General features: G+C 41.4%; 2 non-coding genes across 2 annotated transcripts; both read left to right on the top strand.

Annotated features, from left to right (window-relative positions):
• Window positions 1-12,622: 12,622 nt before the first annotated feature.
• trnap-ugg (transfer RNA proline (anticodon UGG)) lies at window positions 12,623-12,694 on the top strand. Its single transcript has one exon. It is a non-coding gene; the product is annotated as a tRNA-Pro (tRNA).
• Window positions 12,695-13,069: 375 nt separating this feature from the next.
• trnap-agg (transfer RNA proline (anticodon AGG)) lies at window positions 13,070-13,141 on the top strand. The gene has a single exon. It is a non-coding gene; the product is annotated as a tRNA-Pro (tRNA).
• The last annotated feature ends 5,378 nt before the right edge of the window (window positions 13,142-18,519 follow it).

The raw sequence follows: 18,519 nt of genomic DNA, 5'->3' as shown, positions 1-18,519 counted from the left end.
GTCCTTCCTAAGGATGCGTATCTTTCCCAGAATGCACTGAGGCCGCAGACACAAGCTCTCTCTGTGTCTCGGCGTTCCCATCGTTAGGAATCACATGATGGATGACTGCGTGGGAACCGAGAGCCGCAGACAGTCTAACACAAGAATAACCTGAACACAACACAGACGGGCTCAGTGTTTAACGTCTGCTGCTGCCGAGGTGCCCTGCAGCAAGGCATCTTACTTAACCACAGGGATGATATATTCTATAATGTGTTTTTTTAGGGATTAAAAAACATTTATTATCTTGTAAATAAACCTTCCTTCACCCTGTCTTGTCTACCTTTACTCCGCTTTCGTACATTTCCCAGAATGCCCTTTGAAAAGACCTTGTTGCAGACTATCATCCATCACGTGTGTGGTTTTCTATAGACATCTGGCAACCGCCTGATTCTCTCCGGTACATCAGGACATGATTTATCCTCTCAAGAGACAGAAAGCAATAACAGAAAGACATAAAAGCTGAGAATACCTGCTTCATAACAACAACAAAAACACAACAGTAATAGAGATTCATCCAAAGAGTTATTGACTCAAAGGTCGAACGGTCAGTTTAGCGTAGGAAGGTTCCTAACGGAGTGAAATGACCCGGAAGTACCCGAGTGTGGCCACCATAATAAGAGCTGTTCAAATTCTCAATGAAAAGGGGCTTTGAAACTTCCTTTATAACCTCCTTTAGCTTAGGAAACATCGGACCTTCCTTTACGAAAGGAAAGGAAAAAATCTATGCATGGTGCAAAGTCTCTAGGTGCGCTTACAGCAGTCCTGTACAGAGAACTGTAGTTCCCCCACAGCAGATGCACATTTATTACGACCGCTGGCGCATCATAATTACGTGGGATAGTGTAAGTGCAGTCGGATTCTCAAAGCACCGCAGTCTCTTTTCTTAAGTACTTTTGGATTCTCCTCTCCACTATTCCTTAACCCTGTGAGTTCAAGGAATAGTGCATAAGAATAGATGAGGAGCTGATTTTTGGACAATTCAACCGTACCCAAAGATTTCAAATATGCAAAATGGCTAGCGAAGGTTTTGGCAATAAAACCAAAAGTCAAAGCAAAAGCTGCTGAACTACACTACATGTTTTTTATTCATTATATCAAAATCTTGTTCTGACTTAAGATATTAAACCATATATTCTGTGTTCTTTTAGTATTTCCTTGCCCTTCAAGTTAGGTTAGTTCACTCCCCTATTGGCAATCTTAAAGCTCCTGATTGTGATTCTGTCCCAGCAAAACAAGGCACAAAACCAAAACACAATCTCTCGCTCTCTCTGAAAATAAACGTCCAACATCAAGACTCTGACACAATCTGAAAGAAAAAACAGAACTTAAATGCACACAAGACTAATCACCAGAACAACACACAGGTGGGGAGGGAGGAGAAACACTGGTGAACACAAACAGGTGATCAAACAGGAGGGAAAAAAACAGAGACAGGAAGTGAACACTGGGGGGCGAACACTTTTCAAAATAAAACAGGAAAACAAAGTCAGATCTTGATATGAGAAAATAAAACTAGGAAAACTAAAACGGATCATAACAGATAAATGTCAAAAAGACAGCTTGATTAAAACGAGTTGAATTAGAATAAAGAGTCTTATTTTCAAAGTCTATTTTAGTTTTTATGGGGTTTATTTTAATTCAACTTTTATCTGGAGTAAATAAGGCATTTAATGTCTGCCTTTCAGAGTTTACAACCTATTTAAACTTCCAGATTCCTTCACACTGCATCACTGCTGATGCTAGGAGAAACATCACCAACTACTTTCACCAGGAAAAAAGAGAGACTCAGAGCCGAGTGAACAGGGTCGTCTGCAGCGAGCTCTGCTAATTAGCTCCAGATGTTTGGCTACTTCATAGCTCACACACACACACACACACACACACACACACACACACACACACACACACACACACACACACACACACACACACACACACACACACACACACACACACACATACACACACACACACACACACACTTCATAATGTGTGTCACAGACAATCACTTAAGAGGCGAGTGTGTTGACATCCAGGGGAAAATAAAACTCAGAGGGGGACATTGGGTTTGAAAATGTCAGAGCTACATAGGAGAGAGAAAGAGGACTGCTCTCTTGTTTGACTGACTTTCTAATTTATGTGGGTCGAGGACTTGGACTAAATATCTACTCTGGATGGAATATTCTGTACACTAGCAGATCCTTGGTTCCAAAGTGGTTTGCATTGTGATCGTTAAAGCGTGTCTCTAATATGTTCAGTATTTGTGTCCCCTCGTCACAGGTTGTGGTCTCAGAAATAAGAGTGATTTTATTTTCCCAGATCCTATTTACAGGATTTGGTCTGAAGAGATGAACCTATCTAGTATTCCATGAGAAAGGAGCACACATCTACATTTTGTAGACCAACATTTGGAGTAGAAGTAGCTGTGCATGCAGCCTGTTGTAACTTTTTTGTTGCTACTATTTAAAACTTTTGCACAAAGTTTTTGTTAAGTTTCCTGTACGTTTATATCCTTATTTTATTATATATATATATATATATATATTTTAATGGAGCACGAACATCAATTCCCCCTTAGATCAACAAAGTATTCTCAATTTAGCATGAAATGAAAATGAGTAAAATATTTCGAGTGTTTTGTAGAAATCTACATTTTTATTATGTGTGCCCTTTTATTTTTGGTTTGCATTTTGCTATGAGTTCCTCATTGATCCGGTTCAAGTTTAACTTTAGTATGAAGTGTCTACAAACGTATTCATTACACTTTTGAATTGATTTTCAAACCAGTTCTTGCATGAACCGGTAGAGACATCGGTAAAGTTGCTATACGTTATAACTTCTTCGATTGTGCAGCTGCATTCTGGATCTTTTTTAAAACTGACTAATATTCGTTCCCATCATTTGTTGACTCGCTTTGTAGCATGTCTACAGAGAGACAAGACAATGCTTAGCGTGCAATCCTTTGTTTTAGTTTATGAGCACATTACATATAAAACAAATATGCTGATTAAATCACTCCCTTTATGAAATGAGATATGCTTAAACACGAAGAATGAGTGTAAATCTTAGTTTTGAGACAACACCCTAAAAGCTGGAGAAACACACACAGCTGTTTCCTGGTTGGCCTGATTCAGACACATTTCTAAAACATTACACACGACACTGTGTGTACATTTACATTTAAACCTCAGACAATGTTTGAGAGCCTTAAACTGAGGAGGGAAAGAAAAGCAGAGGAGAAAAACGATCGCCCGTCTCTTGTCCTGAAACATCCTCAGTCACAAGACCAACGATTAAGAACTCAAGTATTTTGTGGGTATATTTTTCCAATTTTGGAACAAATACTCCAGAGAAAAGTTCATGTGCGATGATTCAGTCGTTTTATGAAAATAATCTTCTCTGGCAGTTTTTTTAAACGCGTGATTAAGTAAAGAGTGGAACAATAAGGGAAAGAAAAACAACAATCTGTGAATCGATAGCGTAACCACACTCTTCAGACATTCCCAAGCTCATAAACTATGTTTCATACAGACTGTGGTGGAAAAAAGCGCCACATAAATCATGTTTTGCATTTTAGAGCTCAGATTTTGAAGCCCACAACTAAACAACATGTCTTCAGAAAGCATTTTCACCTTTAACTGATGAGTCTTCATCACATTTTTCCTTTCTGAGAAGTGACATGGGGCATCCCTCAGTTGTCCCGCAGCCAATCTCTTACTATAATGTGAGGAGATTGTTTGGGGGGGTCCCGTAGCAGCAGCATTCCTGCATGATAGAAATGTATTTCAGGGCTGAGACAAGGCCTGGGAATGGAGCCAATGATATTGGGTGGGGTAAGGGGGGTGCTGGCAACGATCCCAACAAAACAACTCTCGATCATTTTAAATTGTTCAATCTCCTCACATAACTTCATTCAGCTGCATGAGTACAGTCCACAAACAATGACGGAAATCATACTTATTTTCTCATTGACTTTAATGCATTTTTCAAACCGTCATGGCAGTGGGATTTTCGAGACGTTCCAAGGGCCCAATAAGTGTCGTGCAACTCAGTCAGCACATCAGCGATCATGTCAGCTTTTATTCTGAAGGAGGGAAAAAGTGAAACCACAATATTGCAGTTAGGTGGTTTTTTCCACGACAACAGCAAACAGTGTAATGACAGGGGGGTTGGTCCTGGCATCACTACACCGGTCCCCCGAGAGGAGAATAGAGCCGTTATTGTCTGAAGAGACTTTAAATTATTCAGCAGGCCGATCCATGCGGCTGCAAAGACCCCCGCCCCATTCCTCATTGTCTCAATGTTTGTTGCTTTTTTGTTGACTTGGATGCTGCTAAGTTAGACGCTTTGGTCCAGAACAAGATCCTACATTTGGACTTGAACTACTAACTCAAATTCCATCACTTTTAATGAATGGTTCCCAGAGGATGAACCACTTAATTATAAGGATAACAATTTGGGAACTAGATTTGTAATATTTCATATCCTTTCTTGGCAATCCCTGAAGACCACACTGCTGCATTACCAAGAATAAACCTCTATACCAACAAGATTTCCCAAGATTCAATGTGTTCATTTGGTGCTACTAGGTGGATTTTGTTACCTTTAAGCAAACCAATACTGGCAATTTAAAGGCTTGAACTCTGCAGCTTCAGTTTTGATCATTAGTTTATAATCTGTCTCTCATGTTCCCCAGCTTTATAAAAGTGCACTTCATGTCTGCAACAAGTCTCTCACTCTTCATTAGTTGGAAAAATTCAATCATCCTTGATACTTTCATTTTTTCCACCTGTATGAATAGAGAGCGGCAGCCTGTTCTGTTCTGTGGTTTCCTAAACATTTTCTCACAAATCCAAGAGGGAGATAAATGTGTCATAATCAAATTGTGGAATACTTCCTTCGTTCTTTGGATTTGTTTATTTCTTGGAATAATGCAATTATTATATTCCAATTCTATTCAAACCATCCCGTCGAGAGTCTTTGCAGCGGCATAAAGTTGCATTCTGAAAAGGTCAATCATTCTCAAAGGATTTCATATCAACAGACAGGAAGATGACTCACTTTGACCCGTTTAGACCAGAGTTTACCCAAGGGAATTCTGGGATTGGCCATGACACTTGCTCATAAACACACTATTGTAGTCAGTATCTTAGTGCAAAATATACACACAGTCTTGGCAATTGCTTTACGGGTGTGATTATTGCTTCAGGTGCAACTCTCCTTCACACCCCATGAGCAATCCAAGTTTATTTTGCATGATCCAGTACAAAGCTGGGAATTATGAGCTCCAGTTATGGGAGGCTTTGGAGTAAAATCCAGGAAAATCCCTTGAAATAACAACACCTATAAGGATTAATAATGTTGATGAATCCACAGTTTAATCCTTACCTGACACAAAAGAAAAGAAAAACAGCTTACATGATAGATGATAGAAATCAGTCTTCAGTGATGACAGAGAAGCGGCACGAAGGTGATCTTCAAAAGGCCGGATTTTCTGTTTCGTCAATACTCAATAACGATCATCAGGTACCGGTATTATTTTAATACCGTGTGTATCGTCTCTACTCCTGCCCGGATCACTGTGCATTTCAGAGGAAAAGCCCATAAAGCTGTGAAGTTTACAGTCCTCCCATAATGCCCTTGGGGGGGGGCACAACGGACCGTGGGCTTCAAAGAGCTGACAGTGCAAACTGCAACGTAATTACAAAGCTACCCTGTTTTTAAAAGCCGTTTGATCACTGCAGATACCTGGCGGCAAAGTGAATGGAAAGCTCTCCTCCTCCTCGACATGATGCAACGACTGTGCACCGGCAGCTTTGAGCTAAATGCTAATTTAACATTTCAATTAAAAAGGTGTTTAAGTCCTTATAGAGAACGTGTGTCATTTGACTTTTTCTATTAAAGTGATTTTAAGTTTATTTAGATTGTCTTGATCTAATTAACAAACTGATTGTTGGCTAAACTAACAACATGAACTTGTTACTGATTCTAGCCTAGTCTTTCTCACAGGCTGCAGTGACTGTCAATGTCTTAATAACTAGGCTTTTGACTAACTCCAAAATATACTCATCTGCAGTATTATTTGACGCGTAGAGCAACAGACATGGTATTAAAAGCATACAAATCCACAAGAAGTGGGAGGGATTGGTGGTGGATGGGTTGAACAAACACCCTTAACACAGAGGATAGGCGTTTGTGCCTGAGAGAAACCAAAACTATAATTATCTTACGTTATGTTACCCAACGCTACATCACTGAGTCATTTGGCTTTTGTCCACAGCTTTAAATACATAACAAACTACTTTTCTGTAACCCTAAGCCCTGAACTTATTTCTCTCTGGACACTGGGCTCAGGTATTGAAATATCCTCTCGCCTAGCTAATAGCTAGCTGGCTAGTTAGCAAGCTAATAGTAGTTGTTGATGCATGTCAAAATAAACTCAGAAATTGAACACATTTTTCAAACATTTATCTGGTCTTTTGTTGCTTTAATCTAGTGGTTTTAGCTTTTACTGCTAACTCAAGCAGTGTGGCTCCACTTCACCTGAGTCAGATGCTATCATTAAAGGGTGTTTCATCTCTCAACAGCAGCCATGCGGAGCCCTTTGGTTTTTATCTGTCCAGGTTTTCCGATACATCTAAAGCAGGCAGCTGGCATCACTTGATCGTAATGAAAAGCCGTGCTGCTGAACACAGAGCGGCATTCCCAGCGGGGCGGCAATGAAAGGCAGCAGAGGAGCTGGTTATTGATTTCTGAAGGTTAGCATAGAGGTGGCAGCTGTAATGTGATGGAAGTCCATCAGAGGATGCTGTCAATTGTTAATAACCCCCAGGCCCATAACTTGATCACTCCATTCAATTTGTTAAATGAATGGAAATGCGTTTCAACCAAGCTCATAATTTCCTTTAATCTGTCATATATTTTACTCCATTATGTGGGGTAACTGCAGAAGATCCTGTCATGTACACTGCATTGCTTTTGTTGTTGTTTGTTGAGCTGATGCTTTAGTTCCAAGCAACGTCAATTAGTGCATTCAAACATGTGGATACAAAAACTGAAAAAAAACATGCATTGCCTTGGGTCTTTTTTTTGTTAGTGCTGCTGACAGATGTGTTTATGGTTCCCTCAGAGCTTCGACAGGACAGGACACATTGCATTTGTTTCCATACTTCACAACAAAGAGAGCTATATAATAAGTTGTATCAGATATTCATACAGTATAATCAAGAAGACCCATCTGCTTGTTTATATCTAGTTAGCAACATACTCACCAATAGCAGCCTCGCTTACGTTACGATCTGAAGCGAGAAACAACCCGAAGAATCGTCATTTTATCTCAGTGAAAAGGCAGAATAAAGCAGTAATATTATAGATCAGAAGCAGATGTTAATACTTACTGATGTAGTTTAGTACAGAGAAACTTTTATATAACGGCCTCCGCCTTATTTGCCTTTCACGTCAACATGGCTATTTTGTTGAGTTGTCTCTTAGCAAAATGCTCTCTGGTTGGCAGCGATTCTGTGTAAAGGTCAAGGGCTTTTATTTTGAAAAGGAGAAAGTGTCAGACAAGTTTGCATTTTAAAGTAAAGCTTATTGGGAACATCTCACACAGGTTTAAACGGCGGGGTTACCTTTACACAAGTCAATTACACACATTCCCTCTCTCTCTCTCACACACACACACACACACACACACACACACACACACACACACACACACACACACACACACACACACACAGTGTAGTGTAGTGGTGTGGCGCCTGGTGTGTTGTGGTTATCACAGTTCAGATACAGGGGTGTGAATGACTGACAAGTGGAAGTAAGAGGCAGCAGGAAGACAAACTCCTGTGTCAGCTGTCAACATGGTTTCCGCACCAACACACACATTTATACTTTCACTGTTTAATCATGTAGTGCAAAACATGTTTTAATTCTCCACTGCTGAGGAAGTAACTTCAGAGTCTTTCATTTTAATGAAACTGAAATCATTTTCAGGAAGGTTTTGGTCCTTTTTTGCTCCAGGCAAACCTAATCATTTTCAATGATCAATCAAGAGGAAATGACCACAATGTCGTTGTTAATTACTGTCTGAGGTTCACATGTCAATGAATTTCACTGAATAAGAAATGCCATTTGTGCAATTTTTAAAAGCCTCCTCAGTCGCTTCATCCTAGCTCCTGGCCTTTGGATCTTTTTGGTATGTTTCTATGCATAATGAGCTTCACTTAGACTGTTTTTTCACAAGTGACCCCAGCTTGTTCGCAGCCCTTTACACAAACAGTTGTTAAATCTAGTTATCTGAAAAGACATTATATTTTCAGCCAAATTTAGCCAACTTCTAATCTTGTGCAGTGGCTCCCAAACTGAGGCAGGACTATTTGGGAGTTGGGCGAGGCTTTGCAGAGTTATGCACAAGTGGGGAACTGTGAAGTGGAACAAACATTTAATTAATCAGATTAATTTGGGGAAAAAACTGCCATTAATGTGAAGAATGTGTGAAGGGATTGTGTGCAGGCTGCTGATTGTAAACACACATTGCAACATGGAATCCTGAGAGGAAAGCTGCACACTGTATCTCAAACAGTAACGGCGGTGTTAGACGATCCCTGCTGCTCTGACTCAATCTCACCTCGCCTTAGACGGCTGCAGATAAGAAGAAGAAGAGGGTTTTTTTATTTAAAGCATGACATGGGAACGCAGCAGTAGACGCCTGAGTCAGGAGCATGAAAAGCTTCTCCTGGACTCGTAAAGACCCTTAATGAGTCTGCAGACCACAGCCTCCCACCGCTGTCTTATCAGGGCGTTCTGCGGGGCCTTTTACGTCACATTACGTCTGGAATCGTTCTTTTGTTTTCTCCTAGACTGACGAGGATTGCATGCTTTGTGCCGGTCACCCTAAAACTCCTCATCCAGAGACATAAAAAGAAGACTTCTGGGTCCCATGCGTTGTTTCTCAAGTGTTTTTGAAGTAATTGAAAACACTCAGCGCAGGAATCTTCTTTTCATTTGTTCGTATACCAGAGAGTCTTTCTTATTGTTACCCTCAACACCCTCACACCTCTCTTCTTACATTTATTAAGAACCTATATTTGGAACAAACATGTATTTCTAAGTATAGAAAACTCTTCTTACGTGGGTTGGTTGGTTGGTTGGTTGGTTGGTTGGTTGGTTGGTTGGTAGGTAGGTAGGTAGGTAGGTAGGTAGGTAGGTAGGTAGGTAGGTAGGTAGGTAGGTAGGTAGGTAGGTAGGTAGGTAGGTAGGTAGGTAGGTAGGTAGGTAGGTAGGTAGGTAGGTAGGTAGGTAGGTAGGTAGGTAGGTAGGTAGGTAGGTAGGTAGGTAGGTAGGTAGGTAGGTAGGTAGGTAGGTAGGTAGGTAGGTAGGTAGGTAGGTAGGTAGGTAGGTAGGTAGGTAGGTAGGTAGGTAGGTAGGTAGGTAGGTAGGTAGGTAGGTAGGTAGGTAGGTAGGTAGGTAGGTAGGTAGGTAGGTAGGTAGGTAGGTAGGTAGGTAGGTAGGTAGGTAGGTAGGTAGGTAGGTAGGTAGGTAGGTAGGTAGGTAGGTAGGTAGGTAGGTAGGTAGGTAGGTAGGTAGGTAGGTAGGTAGGTAGGTAGGTAGGTAGGTAGGTAGGTAGGTAGGTAGGTAGGTAGGTAGGTAGGTAGGTAGGTAGGTAGGTAGTAGGTAGGTAGGTAGGTAGGTAGGTAGGTAGGTCGGTCGGTCGGTCGGTCGGTCGGTCGGTCGGTCGGTCGGTCGGTCGGTCGGTCGGTCGGTCGGTCGGTCGGTCGGTCGGTCGGTCGGTCGGTCGGTCGGTCGGTCGGTCGGTCGGTCGGTCCGTCGGTTCGTCGGTCCGTCGGTCGGTCGGTCCGTCGGTCGGTCGGTAGGTAGGTAGGTAGGTAGGTAGGTAGGTAGGTAGGTAGGTAGGTAGGTAGGTAGGTAGGTAGGTAGGTAGGTAAGTTCGATGGTTGGTTAGTTGGTTAGTTAGCAGGTAGGGTTAGGGTTGCCAACTGAACCATATTCATACCTTATTTGAAATAGAAACACTAGTCACATTATTTCAATCGATGCAAAGTGAGAGTTTTTAAACTTCTTTAGAAAACATTTTTAGAATATTGACCGAAAATGTAGTGTGTGATCATGAAGGTGACAAACATGACTGGGTTTATAGTTAATTAAATGGACAAAAACACAAATGCAACCTCAAATATTTCACAGGAGATACATTTACAGTTCGAGGTGTGTCTTCAGTCCACTTCACTTTAAAGAAAAAAAAGAAGCTGAGCTCACTGAGACTCTGAGATGGAAAATATTTAGTAAGACTCAAGAGTTTGTGTGACCTTCAACACTGACTGGCTGCTGCATCACAGTTCATCACTTACATCTGTGAGTCACTCTGTAAATGTCAACCGGAAACCTGAGACGGATTAGGAAATAAATTCTTTAAAGTGGGTTTGGAGATTTTGTAAAGAAAAGAAAAGAGCAGGAAAACACTTTGCACAATTACTTGTGACAAGTGTGTAGAAAATGAGTTCCCACATATCAATGACGGGAGATAATTGCAAAGAATAGAAAGGTTGAAGAAGAGGTGGAAAACGTACCAGGATTCTTTATTTAAGTAGACGTAAAATACTGTGATCTTGCAATCCTCCATCAGTAAAAGTCCCGAATTGAAAACAGTACAGAAATACAATAATCAAAAAGCACTCCAAGTGTCTAAAGTTTTCAGAATGAGTCTTTTCACAGTATGACAATATTATAGAATATTTGTTAAATACTAATAATAATAATACATTTGATTTATATAGAGCTTTTTTAAAAACTCTAAGACACTTCACAGAGATAAGGTAGATTAGTAAGTTGATCATGTGTTTATAAAAAGTAGGTAGTATTAATGAGTGTTAAATAAATGTTATGGACCAGAAGGTGCAATACTTGCCCCCGAGTTGTAGTGGAGTATGGTGGTGGCGAAGTCCATAGGGGCTTGGCCTAGGAACTGGAAGGTCACCAGTTCAAGTCCCCGAAAGACCAAGTGCCACCGTGGTGTCCCTGAGCAAGACACTTGTTACCTACACTGCTCCCCGGGCGCCGTACATAATGGCAGCCCACTGCTCCTAACACTAGGATGGGTCAAATGCAGAGACCGCATTTCGTTGTCCTAGTACTTGTACTCTGTGCAATGACAATAAAGTTGAATCTTTTTTTTATATTTAGCAAGGACAATTATGTCAAAATAGTGCTTGTCAAGTGTCAAGAATCATTTCTTCTAATATGGCGATTCGATTGTTTTGATATAGCCTTTGAGACACAGTGGTACCTTTTATTTATGATTTAAGCTTGCAGGCATTGCAGTAAAAAGCCCTCAAACCTGCAGACAGATATCAAAAAGAAACACGTTTGACATGTGCACTGAGCAGCTAATAAACGTTGTGTCAGTCCGCCCTCAGGACGTTTCTCCAGAAATGTTTTTGCTGTCTCAACCGTTTTACCAGCTGAATACCTCAGAGCATGGAAGTCTTCACATTTAGTGGGTAATGTGTCAAAATAAATCATGTCTATTTTGTCAGTGGAGGGAAATAAGCTACAGGACTAAACTTTCTGTTCAGTATCCCTACATTCTTACATGCGTTGAGTCACTTCCTGATTTGTTTCGGATTGTACTGAACTTTCCGCCCTTAAGTCAATCTGCATAGACCTATTATTATGTTGTGCTAGAAAGTGGTGGGCTTTTTTAAGTGTCATTATTTCTGTGGATGTCAGCTATTCTTCTAAGCTACAGGCAGATAAAAATGAGGTCGACTGTCAGGGAGAGAATCAGCTGCCGAGATTTACTCAGAGCTTTCTCCAGATGCATATAAAGAACTCAATTTATGACGACTGCAGGAAGACAAGGGGTTTCCCATGACTCTGTTAAGGTCCAGTAATATCCTTTACACTCAATGCTGCCAAAAACAGAACGATCACTCACATGTAATAGTGACACACCCAGTTTACACTCAGCATACATGGCTGCAGAGCTCTGTTAAAGTTAAGATATGTGTTTTGTTCTGGAGAGGAAATTGTAAAGGCTGATAGGAAGGCAAAAGAGACAAACTGTGTGGATGTCCTGCTGTGGTTACAATCCCACAATAACATGACTGTGGTCTCTAAGTGGTGAGAGCGAGGCACCAACACAGACAGAGTTCAGTTGGTTCATTCCCAGAGTGCTGCAAGACACTTTGGAGGAAACCGTTTGTCTAAATGGCCGACATTAGGGACAGTTTTTCTAGCTGGAAAGCAACTCAAAGTCACTAAAGCCTCCTCTGATGCTGCTACCCGCTGGACTGGACGCATCTGCATCTGAAGGGTTTAGAGTCTGTTTTATGAAGTGGGAAAGGAGTCCAGTCCGTCCAAAAACTTTAAGTTTTCCTTGTTACATTTACCACCATCGTAAACTTTTGTGTCTCTCTTTGGAGTCCAGAGAGGGAGAGTTTATGCAGACCAGATGCAAAACACTTGTAGAAGAAGAAAAAAAGAAACGTTTGACCTGGAGGTGCAATTAAAAACCAAGACTCATTCGTGGTTTGAGACAATAAGTGATACTCCTCATGGCTCGTTGGTCTAGGGGTATGATTCTCGCTTTGGGTGCGAGAGGTCCCGGGTTCAAATCCCGGACGAGCCCTTCAAAACTCTTGGTATTCTAAGGAACCCTCTTCCCTATCAATCTACCAAATCCAACATGAGTAAATACTCTCAGCTCAGCTCTCAGTCTATCTTCAGTCAGGGTTCAATCCCTCCCCTTCAGTCAACACGTTGAAGTGTCCTTGGGCAAGATACTTAACCCCTAAATTGCTCCTGTAGAATCTCACAATTCAATATATCTTTTCTTCAAAGTGTTTTAACTATATAATACAATATAGTATTTAGCATGGGTGTCCACAAACTCGATGTCATCCTTCACATAAATGTAAAACGTATGAACTGTTCCTTTACACATAAAAAAGATACCCTAAGAGCATACAGATTCTTGATCTGTGATAGAGGTGATGTGCGTCATGGCTCGTTGGTCTAGGGGTATGATTCTCGCTTAGGGTGCGAGAGGTCCCGGGTTCAAATCCCGGACGAGCCCTTGTCTTGTGCTCTTTGTCTCGAGATACTCTTCTAAATTTCATGTATCAATAAGATGTCTGTTGAACTGTAGTCAAACTACAATAGCTAATCCTGTGCATCATTTAAGGACCAATGCAGCAAAAAAAGCGGAAGTTGTATTTGGGCGCAAGCCTTTCTAAATCTCTAAAATCGGTACGTTAATAGGAATAAACCAACCTTCTTCCCTGTCGACCCTCAAAGATTACCTTAGCCCCTAACCCTACCCACAGACATGAAGGTGAACTACAGGCTATAAAAAAAGAATGTGACTTTTACTCTTTGACAACACTGCTTCAAACTGCCTCAGCAGAACTCACAGTCCCTGCTCACTGTTTTTTGGTCAGTTATGTGAAACGCAGCGCAAAACAAGTGTCAAAATCTGAGAAAGTCTTTCCTCAAACGAGGTTTCAGCGCTCTAATGAACCATCTGGACTTTTTCTCTCTCGTTTATTGAGTTGTGAACAATTATGGCCACAAGAAGCAATCCATAAAGACAATTATAGAGCTTTAATACGACGTGTTAAAGTGTTTTTCCCAAGGCTGTGAGTGTGTGTGTGTGTGTGTGTGTGTGTGTGTGTGTGTGTGTGTGTGTGTGTGTGTGTGTGTGTGTTTAAAAAACTTTCATTTAAGACAAGAAGATGCCACAACGCCAGAACATCGTCAACATCATTGACTTATTCCTCTGATTCAGCCTGACAGAAATGTGTCCAAACCTCCAGGGAGTGGCATTTAACCAGAAGTGGTTATTTCAGGGGCCCCTCAGCATTCCCGACGGGGGCCCTGGGAGTCCCTGGAGAACAATTTGAGACAATTTCAGGACACCCCACCAAGACTGTGCCTCGGTTTTATGCGTAGCACTTTGTTGTTTACAGTTTGTTTTATTGTGTTGGTTTTGTTTCCAGGGTCAAGAATAAACTCTGAAATGAATCTCAACTTGTTAAGCCAACGTGGAGGAAAGAAATGAAAAGATAAAAGAGTCACAATTTTAGAATAACAAATGGGAATTTCGGGGGGATTTTTCCCAATCCTTTTTCAGCTTTTTTAAAGGAATTGATACTCCTCAACTTGTGAGAATCAAGACAATTTAAGGGATCTTTGCACAGAAAAAATACAACCATTACCTGAGTCCTCATTTGTCTTGGCTCGTTGGTCCAGGGGTATGATTCCTGCTTTAGGTGTGAGAGGTCCAAGGTTCAAGTCCCGAATGAGCCCTTTAAAAGACCATCTAACACAATGAATCAAACTACCTGATTTGGAACCAACTCATTCAACCTACTCCTAATTCAAGATGTATTAGTCTTGCAGCCTTTTAAATTAGAGGAACTGTGTCTAACGTAATACAGTTCAACAAAGGCTAAACTGACTCTTGTGTAGAGGCAGGGGAACAGCTTCTGAGGGCTTGTTTCCAAAAAATACAATTATTCCTTTGATTGCAAAAAGGTCAAGAGTACAGATTCTAAATAAGCCAATGGCAGGGGTTTAAAAGCAGTCTAGTTTAGTCACACCAAAGTATGATTCAAAGGCAGCTAAAACAGAGACATGCCCTATCTCGTTACGTTGCAGAATGTCTCCAAAAATAAAGGGTTTATCTACTTTCTGATTCGAGCAGACATGATTATTAAGCAGTCATGAATGGGGACATATGACCTTTTAAGTTGACATGTTTAACTTGCAAATTGTTGCTTTTTTCTACATCAGGCAGGACCAGTGCAACGTGGTGATTAATTGTGAGACGGTTGTGTCCACCAGATGAAGGTAAATCAAATAGTCACTCGCTTTAGCTCCGTTTCCGGTCCCTACCACCTAAATGTATGTCCATTTAGCTGCTAAAGGTGTGAAAAGTGCGTCTTTTTCCTTTTGCTACAAAGAAATTGAGTTTCCAAGAGTTAACCAAAACATTAAATGAACAACAAAATGAACTCTTTATAAAGATCATTAAAGCGAAAGGGATCTGCAGATACAGTTTATCATTTACTGACAAAGACACCAAATACAGTTTATTATAAAATAAAAGCACAGATTACAGATGATTTCAGTGAACTCAACTTGCAATCATTAGAATTGATATTAAAACGTATAAAAAACTGTTATTGTATTGATATAATTTACAGTGCATCAGTGCTGGGATTAAACCTGTTGGATTCATATGAGTTGCGGCTCACGCGGGACTAATAGGGATTAAACCAGCAGCTTTTCATGAGCAGTGACAGGATCACCACTGTTGGCATTTCCACAGTTCCTCTGCATAGAGACCTCCTCCGGCCTGCATGTGCCTGACTGACTGCCGCTCTATTCAACCCTCCTCTCATTAATTGTATCACCGCAGTGAAAAGGCATGCTCATAATCTGCTGAACAATGGCCGACAAATAGACCAGGGGAGTTGGTTCTTCGGCGGCTTGCTGCCAGCTGCAGCGACACCCAGCTTTTCAACCATCAACTCCTCTTATGAAGTGTTGAAGGACTCTCACTGCCATCATTCTGCATTGTTTCCCCTCCCTCTTCCCAAAGAAAACAGTCACTAAAGTCTCATTTGTTGCCTCTTCTCCATGGCGGGCGTGGCGTTCGATGGAGCCCTTGTGTGTCAGTAAAGGGATTATGAGGGCTTAATTGAGTGTGCTAATTGATGGGACAGTGAATGGTCCTGAATGGAGCAGAGGGGCAGATGTGGTGTGAAACCCCTGGCTCTTTCTAAAGAATACAAATCAGCAGCAGAGGGATCTATTCTCCGCCCTATATAACACTCAATTATCCCTTTCACACGGGGAGCGGAGGGCCGAGCGAACAGATGGTTTCCACGCTGCGAGATGTATGGAGGCCATCACTGGGCACCTTTTCTTCAGGAGCGATGGGCTTTTTATTGGCTATTCATGACGCCAAGGGTCTCAATAAGAACAATGGGCGACTTGAGCGGCCATGAATCGGGAAGTGAGCGAAGGTTTGGGTTCGGCCCCAGCGAGGCGTCCGTTAGAGCCGAAGAGAAAGGGGAATGAAAACCGTGGAGGGCGTGTTCACCTGGGGAGGAGAAGTCTACCGTCTGTCCATGTTGGCCACTTTGAATCAGGAACAATAATGTCCTTCATCTCAAACTCCACCCAACAATAATGTCCATCCTGTGTGAGCAGGAAAAAGGTTTCACCTGAGGGGGAAAACTTCAGGGGGAAGTTTGTGTCCAAAGATGTCTCCAGGAACTTCTTCACCATGAGTTGAACTTGTTTGCCTAGTTCAAGAAGGTCAACGTGATCATGAATTAAGAGTCTGTTTGTGTCAAATAAAACTCCTTTTAGGTCCGTTTTGGGTCTGTACCACCTCCATTCAGCTGCTGAAATGGTCACTGTGACTCAGTTTTATTCTGAAATGAATGCAACGAGGTTCCTGAGATAAAACCTGCACTCCATCATGAGTCTGGGAAAACATTTTTACTGATTTAAAGGTGAATCATTGAACAGCGCCTTCCATTAGACTCCCCTACAGCTCATACTTTCAGCTCCTCTTGAAAACAAAACGTAATTTGTTGGTGAACATAACTTTAAATCTAAACAATGACAATTCTTCGATGGCTCAGGGGAAAACTCAGTCCTGATTTGCTGGAAACAAACAACAGGATTCAGGTTTCACCTTTGAACTATGATGCCTTGCTTTTAGTGATGAGTGCAGAGGTTTCTCAACATGTGTTTCAACTTGTTAGGAAGTTTCATTCTCAGGTATGTTATTGCTTTTCTTTTTTACTTGGTATATGCTGATGCTTGATACATATAAAAGCCATATAAATTGTGTATTTAATTCAACATTTCAGTCTCATCTGTGTCTGCCAATTTGGAAATAAATCAACATTCAACTTCAATGTCAGCATGGTGATATGTTTGAAAGTACGCTCAAGTTTTGTTTAGTTCTTTTGTTCTTGCAGTAAATAAAACAGAAATTAAAAGCCATCTTGTTTAATACATAAGGCACATGCATATCTTTTAAATAAATGTCCTCTGATATACTGTACTGTACTTATTTAAATGTAGGTTACTTTAAATTTACTTTATCATTTCCCTTTTTCGGTGCATTATATTTCTACTCAACTAATGTATGGTGTGATATGACAACATCAGTCACTTTGCAGCTGACACACACACACACACACACACACACACACACACACACACACACACACACACACACACACACACACACACACACACACACACACACACACACACACACACACACACACACACACACACATGCTCAGCAACACTGAAGAGTCTTTTATAACTTTTGTAACAGCAGCAAAACAAAAGAGAAGTTGGAGGGTGATGGAGGGGTTGTGGGGGGGGGTTGGGTTTGAATGGGTTGTATTAGCTCATGAATTTAAGACCCTGTATTATTACCCCCCCATGTGTGGCCCCCACCTTGTCCTGTATTGTTCGTCGGAGGGGATTGTGAAGAGCTGATGGGATAAATGCCACCTGTCAAGGAGCAGAGAGAACAGGATTCGGTCGGTGTGGAGACGAGTTTTAAAAGCTCTGTGCGCTCCTTATACACCGCTAATTGACTTTTAGAGAACGGAGGGGCCCCGGGGGGAGAGAGAAACAAAGCGTGAAACTGAGTGCACATGCAACTAAAAGAGAGCTGATGAAACGTGTTGCAAGGAACGTCTGTGGGTGATTTTGCTTTTGGAGTTTTCTCTTTCTTGTACTGTGTTATATAGGGATTTAGTGCATGTCAATGGTCTGCAAAGGCTAAAATTACAAAGGTTTTCGCGCCTCCATTCGGCTCCTTTGTTTACTCCCGGAACATACTGACATCCCCATGTAACATCCGTTCTTCTATTGGCTAGCGCTCAAACTCATTGTACGTGATAGGCTAAGGGGCCGGACAGCTATAAGCGGTTGACCAATCACATCAGAGACAGCCAGCTAACCAATCAGAGCAGACTGGGCTCTGGTTTCAAACAGAGGGTGAAAAGAGGTGCTGCAGCACAGACAGTATGAGAAAAATAAAGAGCGTTTTGAACATTAAAGCATGGAGACATGTCCCAGGAGAGACACAAAATACACATTTGAACCTGAAAATGAGCAGAATATGTCCTCTTTAACCCAATGTGTGAAGTGAAGGGAGACTCCTTCTGGCCCGGGTTCAAATCCCAGACGAGAAAGATCAATGATTACCTCAGTGTTTAAACAGTAAGATAACAATGGATCAAAAGAGACAATTAGGTCCACAACCTGGATGACACCCTTCACCTAAATGTAATATACATTACACTGGTGAGGAGGTGAGTCTAGTTTCTGTACGTTTAATTGACAACACACCATGTACAGTTTGTCACATGAGCGAAACTGAAGTCACATCTTTCTAATTATTTTTGA

Source organism: Eleginops maclovinus, chromosome 5 (genome assembly GCF_036324505.1).
Source record: "Eleginops maclovinus isolate JMC-PN-2008 ecotype Puerto Natales chromosome 5, JC_Emac_rtc_rv5, whole genome shotgun sequence".
Taxonomy (NCBI): domain Eukaryota; kingdom Metazoa; phylum Chordata; class Actinopteri; order Perciformes; family Eleginopidae; genus Eleginops; species Eleginops maclovinus.
This window is presented reverse-complemented; position numbering and strand designations above follow the sequence as displayed.